The following is a 14,067-nucleotide window of genomic DNA, read 5'->3' as shown; positions in this document are numbered from 1 at the left end:
AGGATAAGTAATGTAATGTATGTACACAGTGACTGCACTAGCAGAATAGTGAGTGCAGCTCTGGAGTATAATACAGGATGCAACTGAGGATCAGTATAGGATAAGTAATGTATGTACACAGTGACTGCACCAGCAGAATAGTGAGTGCAGCTCTGGAGTATAATACAGGATGCAACTCAGGATCAGTATAGGATAAGTAATGTATGTACACAGTGACTGCACCAGCAGAACAGTGAGTGCAGCTCTGGAGTATAATACAGGATGTAACTCAGGCTCAGTACAGGATAAGTAATGTAATGTATGTACACAGTGACTGCACCAGCAGAATAGTGAGTGCAGCTCTGGAGTAGAATACAGGATGTTACTCAGGATCAGTACAGGATAAGTAATATAATGTATGTACACAGTGACTGCACCAGCAGAATAGTGAGTGCAGCTCTGGAGTATAATACAGGATGGAACTCAGGATCAGTACAGGATAAGTAATGTAATGTATGTACACAGTGACTGCACCAGCAGAATAGTGAGTGCAGCTCTGGAGTATAATACAAGATGTAACTCAGGATCAGTACAGGATAAGTAATGTAATGTATGTACACAGTGACTGCCCCAGCAGAATAGTGAGTGCAGCTCTGGAGTATGATACAGGATGTAACTCAGGATCAGTACAGGATAAGTAATGTAATGTATGTACACAGTGACTGCACCAGCAGAACAGTGAGTGCAGCTCTGGAGTATAATACAGGATGTAACTCAGGATCAGTGCAGGATAAGTAATGTAATGTATGTACACAGTGACTGCACCAGCAGAATAGTGAGTGCAGCTCTGGAGTATAATACAGGATGCAACTCAGGATCAGTATAGGATAAGTAATGTATGTACACAGTGACTGCACCAGCAGAACAGTGAGTGCAGCTCTGGAGTATAATACAGGATGTAACTCAGGCTCAGTACAGGATAAGTAATGTAATGTATGTACACAGTGACTGCACCAGCAGAATAGTGAGTGCAGCTCTGGAGTAGAATACAGTATGTAACTCAGGATCAGTACAGGATAAGTAATGTAATGTATGTACACAGTGACTGCACCAGCAGAATAGTGAGTGCAGCTCTGGAGTATAATACAGGATGTAACTCGGGATCAGTACAGGATAAGTAATGTATGTATGTACACAGTGACTGCACCAGCAGAATAGTGAGTGCAGCTCTGGAGTATAATACAGGATGTAACTCGGTATCAGTACAGGATAAGTAATGTATGTATGTACACAGTGACTGCACCAGCAGAATAGTGAGTGCAGCTCTGGAGTATAATACAGGATGTAACTCAGGATCAGTACAGGATAAGTAATGTAATGTGTGTACACAGTGACTGCACCAGCAGAACAGTGAGTGCAGCTCTGGAGTATAATACAGGATGTAACTCAGGATCAGTACAGGATAAGTAATGTAATGTATGTACACAGTGACTCCACCAGCAGAATAGTGAGTGCAGCTCTGGAGTATAATACAGGATGCAACTCAGGATCAGTATAGGATAAGTAATGTATGTACACAGTGACTGCACCAGCAGAACAGTGAGTGCAGCTCTGGAGTATAATACAGGATGTAACTCAGGATCAGTACAGGATAAGTAATGTAATGTATGTACACAGTGACTGCACCAGCAGAATAGTGAGTGCAGCTCTGGAGTAGAATACAGGATGTAACTCAGGATCAGTACAGGATAAGTAATGTAATGTATGTACACAGTGACTGCACCAGCAGAATAGTGAGTGCAGCTCTGGAGTATAATATAGGATGTAACTCGGGATCAGTACAGGATAAGTAATGTATGTATGTACACAGTGACTGCACCAGCAGAATGGTGAGTGCAGCTCTGGAGTATAACACAGGATGTAACTCGGGATCAGTACAGGATAAGTAATGTATGTACACAGTGACTGCACCAGCAGAATAGTGAGTGCAGCTCTGGAGTATAATACAGGATGTAACTCAGGATCAGTACAGGATAAGTAATGTAATGTATGTACACAGTGACTGCACCAGCAGAATAGTGAGTGCAGCTCTGGAGTATAATACAGGATGTAACTCAGGAACAGTACAGGATAAGTAATGTATGTACACAGTGACTGCACCAGCAGAATAGTGAGTGCAGCTCTAGAGTATAATACAGGATATAACTCCGGATCAGTACAGGCTAAGTAATGTAATGTATGTACACAGTGACTGCACCAGCAGAATAGTGAGTGCAGCTCTGGAGTATAATACAGGATGTAACTCAGGATCAGTACAGGATAAGTAATGTAATGTATGTACACAGTGACTGCACCAGCAGAATAGTGAGTGCAGCTCTGGAGTATAATACAGGATGTAACTCGGGATCAGTAAGGAATGTAATTATTGTAATGAATTGTAAAATGGTAGTTTGTGTTCCTGCACATTTTCACCATTGCGTTGCCTTTTATTTTGATGCTACTAATTTGTTGTAATTTCCTGTAGCATGAGCAGTAGGGACCTGGGTTTTCCAACACTTTATAATTAATGATCTATCTTCCGGATATGTCATCAGTATCTGATCGGTGGGGGTCCGACACCCGGGACCCCTGCTCTTCAGCTGTCTGAGAAGGCACCGGTGCGGGCGGCAGCTGTGTTTAGTATCGCGCTCCGCTTCATTGGGCTGCACCTATTCCATGTGACCGATGAACGTGACATCACACGGCCTAGGGGAAGCTGTGAGAAGGCTGCAGCACTCACAGGAGCCCCGCTGCCTTCTCAATCAGCTGGATAGGTCATTAGAAGTAACTCATACTCAGCTGCTCCCCTCTTGGGGACACATCACTGGTGGGTCACGCCATTTACAGCTACATAGACTGCAATTATGATCACCACAGACAGGAAGTTATGTGCACAGCGCCATACATATGGTTGTGACTGTGACTGGTACTACATCTTAGTCGCTTTCACTTGAATAGTCCTAAGCTGCTACGAGCTGCAGAACCAGTCAAGTCTTCATCTATCCTAAGGTTCCCCATCTGTCTGACATCCATGCTAAGTATATACAGTCTCATAACGCCACTAGAACAGGTAAGACATCTTCTAATAGCGCCCCCGTTGGTTTCTATACCTGTTTTTGCTGACTGGGTAGTAGGGATATAGTCTTCCTCTAGGTGCGGCCATCCAGTTCCGTTTTTCTTCTGGCTGCTGCTCTCCATCAGAAGATTACTTGAGAGGTACGACACCGTCTGCGTGGCCGCCTCCCCGTTACCTGGAGATTTACGGAAATTGGGATGATGTTCTTTGTGCTGTATACATGTTTATTTATTGTGTGTGCATTATGATTATGAGTATATGTGTGTATGAGCACATAGGTGTATCTGTGCATACGTCGGCTGTGTCATGAGATTTCCGGCTTTTCAAAACAGCATGATTTTAAGATATTGTGTCACGAGATGTCTGTCCTATATAAGTTTATGTGTGGCCACCCGGTGGTTGTGATGTGCAGTGCAGCCTGTCAAGGGTTTTGCTATCCCAAATAACAAATTAATGTAAGTGAGGACACACCTGTAAATGTATTCATCTGTGTGTTTTTATGGTTTATGTGGGTGTATGTATATTTATATATAAGTATGTTTAATATAGTATGTATGTTTTAAGAGCCTCTGACCGCATGATCACATTGTCTGGTAGGGCTAATCATTCTGATTAAAACAATACCTCATTTATGTCTGTACGATGCACCAGTCCAGAGAAAACTGCGCTTTTATAAATATGCTAATTCGCTAGTTGGAGCACCAAGGGGCTGGCCAGAGCCATTGGAGCACCAGTTTGTGAACACCCCTGTACCTTTAGCCACCATCACCCCCCTGGATTGACAGGGCTAGACATCTAATGGGATTCAGATATGATGGGAGCAGGAGCGTGGGGAATGGGGATTCAGCTAAGGGTGCAGGGGAGTTCACAATCTTGTTCTCCAAGGGCTCTGGCTGTCCCCTTGGTGCTCCAACGAGCTAATTAGCATATTAATAAAGGTGCCGTTTTCTCTGGAACAGTGCATCGTACAGACATGAATGAGGTATCAGTCTAATCAGCATGATAAACCCAACCAGGCAGTGTGCATGACTTAATAGGTTTGATCCTGCCATCAGATGCTCTTTAAATTACATGAAGAGAATGTTGAGTAGAATCCTTGTTTATTTACCTTTTCTGTTTATACATTTACGTACATAGAAGAATGCATGTGTATATATATATATATAAATATTTATGTGTGTATTACTATATATACTGTATATATGAAAATATTTAAATCATGTGTGCACGTTCCTTTGCCTCTATGTGTGCATGTATGTTTATGAGTATGTACAGTATTTGTATTTATGTATGTGTATTATTTATGTGCATGTATAAGTATATGTACTTGTGTGCATTTGTAAGTGTAGATGTACTTGTGTCTTTATGTATGTTTATATGTGTGCGTAATGGATGTATACGTATTTAGCACCCATAGAAAACAATAGATTGATGAAAATATATTGGAATATGTTTCCTTGGTCAAAACAAAGGGTCGAGAAGTAAACAACATGTGTGCAAGGGGCACGACCATACAGGAGGTGATGGATAATCCTCTGTAACCGGGAGACTTGGCCCTGAAATGCGTCAGCACTTACTTGTTAGGTAACAGCCTAGGCTCAGAGATATGTTGTCAAACGCAATGATGGAGTCTGATTCCTTGGACCAGGACGCGTGGATCTCCAGCCAAAACCTGCATAGCGGAAGACATAGTCATTACGATGCCATCCTGTCACCACAGTAACACTCAGTGACCACCCCTGTGGGAGCCTGGATATCAGTCATATTGGTTGTCAGCTTTGTCAGTAAGGACTTACCTCTCCAGTACACCCTGAAGAGACAGCACCAAATGCTGCCAAACCCCGAGACCCTCCCCATTAGCAAAGTGCCAAAGTGTCCGCGTCTTGACTCTGCCGGTTCTGTTATCGCGAAGCCGCACAGATACATCTCCTAACAAGAAGCCGACCAGAAGGAAGGACATTCGGAGCTAAAACCACAAAAAAAAAAGCCCGATTAACAGTCTTCACTCCTGAACTCTCGGCCATTAGCTGAGCATTATTGGGGTCATTTACAAAGACCAGCGTTTTAGATGCCGGTCTTAATCCCCCCGCGCTGGCGCTTTATGCACCTACATTATGTAGAGGCGCTGGTTCTACCTAACTTAGGGGAATCCCCCACCGGCCTACAACAGCCTTAAGGGGATTCTGTCACCAGGATTTACCCTACAGAGATATTTATATGTGCCATCAGTCTCCTCGTTTTGTATTAAATGATCCCACTCTTACTGCTCTGTGTGTCTTTTATTCATCAAAAAAGTGATTTTTAGTGCTATGTAAATTACCTTGATAAGGAGCCCAAAGGGTTGTCCCACGATCCGTTGGAGCCCAGCACCGCCTACCAGTTAATTTATTCACTGCACTTGCCCTGCGCTTCCAAGCGCTGTAATCTCGCGCAGGCGCAGTGTACACAGTAGTCTGCGCCCGTGCGGACTACTGGCACAGGCTTCGTTGATCCAACTGCGCATAAAATAACTAGTAGGCAGTGCTGGGCTCCGGAACGATGGGCACGGCCGGGCTCCAACGGATCGTGGGACAACCCTTTGGGCTCCTTATCAAGGTAAATTACATAGCAATAAAATAGTTTTTTTGACGCATAAAAAATACACAGAGCAGTAAGAGTGGGATCATTTAATACAAAACAAAGAGACTGATGGCACATATGAATATCTCTGTAGGGTAAATACTAAGCTTCCAAAACTTGCATAGTCATATTCTTGTACATAGGAGCAGTATTATAGTAGTTATATTCTTGTACATAGGAGCAGTATTATAGTAGTTATATTCTTGTATATAGGAGGCAGTATTATAGTAATTATATTCTTGTACATAGGAGCAATATTATAGTAGTTATATTCTTGTACATAGGAGCAGTATTATAGCAGTTATATTCTTGTACATAGGAGCAGTATTATAGTAGTTATATTCTTGTACATAGGAGGCAGTATTATAGTAGTTATATTCTTGTACATAGGAGGCAGTATTATAGTAGTTATATTCTTGTACATAGGAGGCAGTATTATAGTAGTTACATTCTTGTACATAGGAGGCAGTATTATAGTAGTTATATTCTTGTACATAGGAGCAGTATTATAGTAGTTATATTCTTGTACATAGGAGCAGTATTATAGTAGTTACATTCTTGTACATAGGAGGCAGTATTATAGTAGTTATGTTCCTGTACATAGGGAGCAGTATTATAGTAGTTACATTCTTGTACATAGAAGGCAGTATAATAGTAGTTATATTCTTTTACATAGGAGCAGTATTATAGTAGTTATATTCTTTTACATAGGAGGCAGTATTATAGTAGTTATAGTCTTGTACATAGGAGCAGTATTATAGCAGTTATTTTCTTGTACATAGGAGGCAGTATTACAGTAGTTATATTGTTGTACATATAAGCAGTATTATAGTAGTTATATTCTTATACATAAGAGCAGTATTATAGTAGTTATATTCTTGTACATAAGAGCAGTATTATAGTAGTTATATTCTTGTATATAGGAGCAGTATTATAGTAGTTATATTCTTGTACATAGGAGCAGTATTATAGTAGTTATATTCTTGTACATAGGAGGCAGTATTATAGTAGTTATATTCTAGTACATAGGAGGCAGTATTATAGTAGTTATATTCTTGTACATAGGTGCAGTATTATAGTAGTTATATTCTTATACATAGGAGGCAGTATTATAGTAGTTATATTCTTGAACATAGGGGGCAGTATTATAGTAGTATATACTCGATACCATTCGATAGCACGCGGAAAAAAATAAAACACCCAAAAAGCCGCGTACATTCCACATTTTATGGAATGTCGGGCCCATAATCGAACAGTCCCATCCTATTTTTGGGGGGGACAAGGTGACAAAAAAATGGCGAATCGTGCCGTTTTTATAAAAAAAAAATTGTTACGGCATACAACGCATAGGAAAATGTTTTAATATTTTAATAGTTTGGACTTTTCAGACGTGGCAATATGTAATATGTTTATTTATTTATTGTTTATATATTTTAAAAGTAAAATTGGTAAAGAGGGTGATTTATACTTAATATTTTGTGGGGGTTTTTAAACCTTTTTTTCTATTTAATAACTATTAGCCAACTTAGGGGCTAGAACCTGGGATCTTTTAACCCCAGGCCATCTTTTGCAAATCCGACATGTGTCACTTTATGTGGTAATGACTTTAAAATACTTTGACTTAGGCCTAATGCACACGGCCGTGTATTACTGTCCAGCAGCGGCTGCATGAAGCGCACGGCGTCATAGCAACCCATGACGCCGTGCGCTCCAGCAGTCAGCAGGAATCCCGGCCGGGTTTTCACGGCCCGCTCTCGGCCGCAAACACGGCCGTGTGCATTAGGCCTAATCCAGGCCATTCTGAGATTGTTTTCTCATCACATATTGTACTTCATGACAGTGGTAAAATTGAGTAAAAAAAAATTACATTTTTGAGAACATTTCGAAAACCCACTTTTTAAGTATCAGTTCAGGTCAGAAGGCACTTTGTGAGGCTTACATAATAGAAACCACCCAATAATGACCCAATTTTAGAAACTACACCCCTCAAGGTTTTCAAAACAGATTTTTACTAACTTTGTTAACCCTTTAGGTGTTCCACAAGAATTAATGGAAAATTGACATTCAATTTCAGAATTGAACTTTTTGGGCAGATTTTCCATTTTAATCTATTTTTTTCCACTAACAAATCAAGGGTTAACAGCCAAACACAACTCAATGTTTGTTGCCCTAAATTCTGTAGTATACAGAAACACCCCATATGTGGTCGTAAACTGCTGTACGGGCACACGGCAGGGCGCAGAATGAAAGGAACACCATATGGTTTTTGGAAGGCTGATTTCACTGGGATAATTTTAAGTTGCCATGTCACATTTGAAGCCCCCCTGATGCACCCCTAGAGTAGAAACTCCCCCAAAATTACCCCATTTTGGAAACTACGGGATAAGGTGGCAGTTTTGTTGGTACTATTTTAGGGTACATATGATTTTTGGTTGCTCTATATTACACTTTTTGAGAGGCAAGGTAACAAAAAAATAGCTGTTTTGGCACCGTTTTAATTTTTTATTATTTACAATGTACATCTGACTGGTATTTTTATAGAACAGGTTGTTACGGATGCGACAATACCAAATATGTATACTTTTTTCGTTGTTTGTTTCAGTTTTACATAAAGCTTTTTTGAAAAAAATCATGGTTGTAGTGTCTTCATATTCTGAGAGCTATAGTTTTTTTTATTTTTTGGGTGATTGACTTAGCTAGGTTCTCATTTTTTGCGGTATGAGATGACTGTTTGATTGATACTATTTTGGGGTGCTTATGACTTTTTGATCGCTTGGTATTACACTTTGTGATGTAAGGTGACAAAAAATGCCTTTTTTGACACACTTTTTTTTACGGTGTTCACATGTGGGGTTAGTTCATGTGATATTTTTATACAGTAGGTTCTTATGGATGCGGCGATACCTAATATGTATACTTTTTTCTTTTTAAGTTTTACACAATAACAGCATTTTTGAAACAAGAAAAAATCATGTTTTAGTGTCTCCATAGTCTGAGAGCCATAGTTTTTTTTATTTTTTGGGCGATTGTCTTAGGTAGGGGGTCATTGCGTGATGAGGTGGCGGTTAGATTGGTACTATTTTGGGGGGCATACGTCTTTTTGATCACTTGGTGTTGCACTTTTAGTGATGTAAGGTGACAAAAAAAATTGTTTAGCAGTTTTTATTGTCAGTGATATTTTTATAGAACCGGTCGATATGGACGCGGCGATACCCAATATGTCTACTTTTCTTTTTTTCCCTATTAAAAAAAATAAGAATTACTTTATTTTGGGAAAAGGACGCTTTTTTTTATTTATTGAAACTTTGAATTGTTTTGTAACGCTTAATTTTTTTTTAACTTCTTTTTTTCACTTTATTTTTTGTCCCACTCTGGGACTTCAACATTTGGGGGTCTGATCGCCTTTACAATGCATTACAATACTTCTGTATTGTGATGCATTGGCTGTAAGTGTATTACACAGTGTAATACAGGGGGCTGGATCTCACAGGCTGTCACGGAAGGCAGCCACGATGCCTAAGGAAGGCATCGTGCTGTCTTCCCTGCTATCGGGTCCCCATCACAGCAGCGCGGGGACCCAATGGCTGCTCCAATCCCCGCACGGACATCGCACGCGCCGCGGTCAGCGCTGACCGTGGAACATTAAGGGTTAATGCTCCGGCATCAGTGTTTTCACCGATGCCGGCGGATACAGCAGGGGTCCGGCTATCAGTAACTGCCAGACCCCTGCCGCTGATAGGGCATGTGCAGCTCCTGCACTCGCCTGGTCAGTGCGCCGTAATAGTACGGTGCTGGGCGGCAAGTCACATCCTGCTGCGCCGTACTATTACGGCGCTGGTCAGGAAGGGGTTAATCCCTTTTCCTATTCACCCTAATAGCCCTGGGCTTTGTGCACACAGCAGCAGGGAGCTTACCATGGCAGCCATGGCTTCCGTAGCGTCCTGGCTGCCATGGTAAACGATCGGATTATACTGCCGGGGCTCCGATCACAACTGCCACTGCACCACCAATGAAGAGGGCGGAGGGGACCCTCTGGCCACTGCCACCAATGATTTAATACTGGGGGGGGGGGTTGGGGGCGCAACACTGAGAGCAGCGCACTCCATGTTCTCTGATACTAGGCTGCGCAGTAGTCCCGGTATCTAATCAATACCGGTACAAAAGTATCGATTGGGTATCGATAATTCAATACCCGGTGCAACCCTAGTAGAACATCATCAGAACGATAGGACTGACATTAAGGATCGTAGAAAAGCGGGGTGACTGCCCATGTGCCATCATTACATGTTACAGCAGTGTTGTCACCCAGCTTTCCCAGATTTCTGAATGGCAATGTCTTTAACATCCCATGTTCTTCAAATTATAGTCAGCTACACAGATTAGCAATTTAGGATTCGGGAAGATTGGGAGGCAGCCGATATGGCGCCATTACACAGTAAGGCATCATGCACACGAACGCATTTTCTTTCCGTGTCCGTTCCGTTTTTTTTTACAGACCGTATGCGGAACCATTATTTCAATGTGTCCGCAAAAAAAACGGAAGTTACTCCGTGTGCATTCCGTATTTCCGTTCCGCAAAAAGATAGAACATGTCCTATTATTGTCTGCATTACGGACAAGGATAGGATTGTTCTATTAGGGGCCGGCTGTTCCATTACGCAAAATACGGAATGCACACGGACGTCATCTGTATTTTTTGAGGAACCGTTTTTTGCAGACCGCTAAATATGTACAGTCGTATGCATGAGCCCTAATACTCAGCTTTCCCAGATGTATGAACTGCAAATCTGCTCCAGTATCACTACTGAATGAGTTACATGGAAAGCTGGGTGTCAACCATAACCAATATGGCTGCCATTACAGATCACAATGCAGTTGTCACCCAGCTTTTCCAGATTCCTGAATGTCACAGTTTTTGTGAAGGTCTCAGTATGTCTTGCTTGTTTTTGTGTTTTTTTTTTTGTTTTTTTTATGCCTTTTTTTACATAAGTTTTTGCTGCAATTTTGGTAGAAAGTCTATGGGAATTTTGCAACGCAGGACACACACGTTTTTTGCAAATGGCATTGTTTTTAATGCAGTATGCTGTAGCAGTAGCTTTGTTTTCAGCAGTTTTTCCATCCCTTTTTACAGGCAAAAATATAAAAACGCCTTGTGTTAATGGCACTAAAAATGCACCATAAAAACACATGTGACGTGCAAATAAAAAAACTGAGCCTGTGAGGCCACCAGATGTATAGTAGCTATCCTCTAAGTCAATGCTCAACCTTTCAAGCATGCCTTGAGGTATAACTTGGATAATAAGTAAGCCAGCACCTCATCTGCAGGCAGCTGTTTTGGGGCTGATTGCTCCTCATCAGTGCACAGTAGAGACTGGGTAAGAGGCCTTGGTCAGGATTCAAAGGGTACTAGTTCTCCTTATGGAAAGTGCCTAGTAGGCGTGAGGAGTCTTACAGGACAGGCAACACTCCTCTGGATTTCTGGGAAAACGATATGCAAATCAAATCTCTGTGCAAGAGGCCAGGGCACAGAGCTGATTTGCATATCTTTTTCCAGAAACCCAGTTGAGCGTTGTCTGGCTTATAAGACTCTTCACACCTACCTAGGCGCTATCTATAAGGAGAATGCAAAAAAACCTTCATGTGTTTCGACTGGTATTTTTATCGGCAAAAAAATAAAAAAGGACCAGACTTCACTTGCATACAGACCCCAGACCAGACTTCACCTGCATACAGACCCCAGACCAGACTTCACCTGCATACAGACCCCAGACCAGACTTCACCTGCATCCAGACCCCAGACCAGACTTCACCTGTATACAGACCCCAGACCAGACTTCACCTGCATACAGACCCTAGACCAGACTTCACCTGCATACAGACCCTAGACTAGACATCACCGGCATACAGACCCTAGACTAGACATCACCGACATACAGACCCCAGACCAGACTTCCACTGTATACAGACCCCACACCACCTCTGTGGTCTCCCGCTGCACTTGGAATACTCACTTTTCCAGCAGGGGGCCTCCGGATACTATACAGCACGTCCATGGTCCCGCGCTGCACTGACCACCTGACATATGCACGCCGTGACCTGATGCGCGGACGATGGAGTGTCGGCGGCGCCCCTGCTGGAAAGGTAAGTTGGTGAAACTGAGGGGGTGGGGGCGCGACTAAGGCCAGGCGCCCAGAGGGCACAGCGTCTTAGCAACCAATGACACTGTGCAATCCGGGTGTCAGGAGGAGCAGGGCAGCAGAGACTATGGCACAAGGGGGGAGAGCTGATGGCACAAGGGGGGGGGGGGAGAGATGATGGCACAATGGGGGGAGAGATGATGGCACTGGGGGAGTAGAGCTGATGGCACTGGGGGAGTAGAGCTGATGGCACAAGGGGGGAGAGCTGATTGCACAAAGGAGGAGAGCTGATGGCACAAGGGGGGACAGATGTTGACACAATGGGGGGGACAGATGACGGCACAATGGTGGGAAAGAGGATGGCACTGGGGAAGTAAATCTAAAGGCACAAGGGGGAGATCTGATGGCACAAGGGGGAGAGCTGATGGCACAAGGGGGAGAGCTGATGGCACAAGGGGGAGAGCTGATGGCACAAGGGGGAGAGCTGATGGCACTGGTTGGGTAGAGCTAATGTCACTGGGGGAGTGGAGCTGATGGCACTGGGGTGGGGGAGTGGAGCTGATGGCACTGGGGTGGGGGAGTGGAGCTGATGGCACTGGGGTGGGGGAGTGGAGCTGATGGCACTGGGGGAGTGGAGCTAATGGCACTGGGGGAGTGGAGCTAATGGCACTGGGGGAGTGGAGCTGATGGCACTGGGGGAGTGGAGCTAATGGCACTGGGGGAGTGGAGCTAATGGCACTGGGGGAGTGGAGCTGATGGCACTGGGGGAGTGGAGCTGATGGCACTGGGTGGGGAAGACCTAATGGCAGTGGGGGCACAGACCTGATGGCACGGGGGAGCTGATGGCACCGGGGGACAATGGAGCTGATGGCACTGGGGGGAACTGATGCACTTGGGCTGATCGCACAGTGGGGAACGAAGGGTGTTGGGGACTAATGGCAGGGGGTCTTATGAGTTTTTATAAAGGAAAACAGTCTATTAATTCATTTTTTCTTTTTAGATTACTCGATTAATTGTAAAAAATAAATCGATAGAATATTCGATTACTAAAATAATCGTTTACTGCAGCCCTACTCCAGTCCAGACTTCACCTGCATACAGACCTCAGACCAGACTTCACCTGTATACAGACCTCAGACCAGACTTCACCTGCATGCAGACCCCAGACCAGACTTCACCCGCATACAGACCTCAGACCAGACTTCATCTGCATGCAGATCCCAGACCAGACTTCACCTGCATACAGACCTCAGACCAGACTTCACCTGCATTCAGACCCCAGACCAGACTTCACCTGCATACAGACCTCAGACCAGACTTCACCTGCATGCAGACCCCAGACCAGACTTCACCTGCATTCAGACCCCAGACCAGACTTCACCTGCATACAGACCTCAGACCAGACTTCACCTGCATTCAGACCCCAGACCAGACTTCACCTGCATTCAGACCCCAGACCAGACTTCACCTGCATACAGACCTCAGACCAGACTTCACCTGCATTCAGACCCCAGACCAGACTTCACCTGCATACAGACCCCAGACCAGACTTCACCTGCATACAGACCTCAGACCAGACTTCACCTGCATGCAGACCCCAGACCAGACTTCACCTGCATTCAGATTCCAGACCAGACTTCACCTGCATACAGACCCCAGACCAGACTTCACCTGCATGCAGACCCCAGACCAGACTTCACCTGCATACAGACCTCAGACCAGACTTCACCTGCATGCAGACCCCAGACCAGACTTCACCCGTATACAGACCTCAGACCAGACTTCACCCGCATACAGACCTCAGACCAGACTTCACCTGCATACAGACCTCAGACCAGACTTCACCTGCATACAGACCCCAGACCAGACTTCACCTGCATGCAGACCCCAGACCAGACTTCACCTGCATGCAGACCCCAGACCAGACTTCACCTGTATATAGACCTCAGACCAGACTTCACCTGCATACAGACCTCAGACCAGACTTCACCTGCATACAGACCTCAGACCAGACTTCACCTGCATTCAGATTCCAGACCAGACTTCACCCGCATACAGACCCCAGACAAGACTTTACCGGCATACAGACCCCAGACCAGACTTCACCTGCATGCAGACCCCAGACCAGACTTCACCTGCATGCAGACCCCAGACCAGACTTCACCTGCATGCAGACCCCAGACCAGACTTCACCTGCATGCAGACCCCAGACCAGAC

At 44.1% G+C, this 14,067-nt stretch overlaps 1 pseudogene; it reads right to left on the bottom strand.

Moving 5' to 3' along the window:
- The window catches only part of LOC122935550, a 152,620-nt pseudogene that overhangs the window by 94,434 nt on the left and 44,119 nt on the right, over positions 1-14,067 (bottom strand).

This window comes from Bufo gargarizans, chromosome 4, assembly GCF_014858855.1.
Source record: "Bufo gargarizans isolate SCDJY-AF-19 chromosome 4, ASM1485885v1, whole genome shotgun sequence".
In the NCBI taxonomy this organism is placed as follows: Eukaryota; Metazoa; Chordata; class Amphibia; order Anura; family Bufonidae; genus Bufo; species Bufo gargarizans.
Note: the sequence above shows the minus strand (reverse complement) of the source record. Positions and strands in the feature narration are given on the sequence as shown.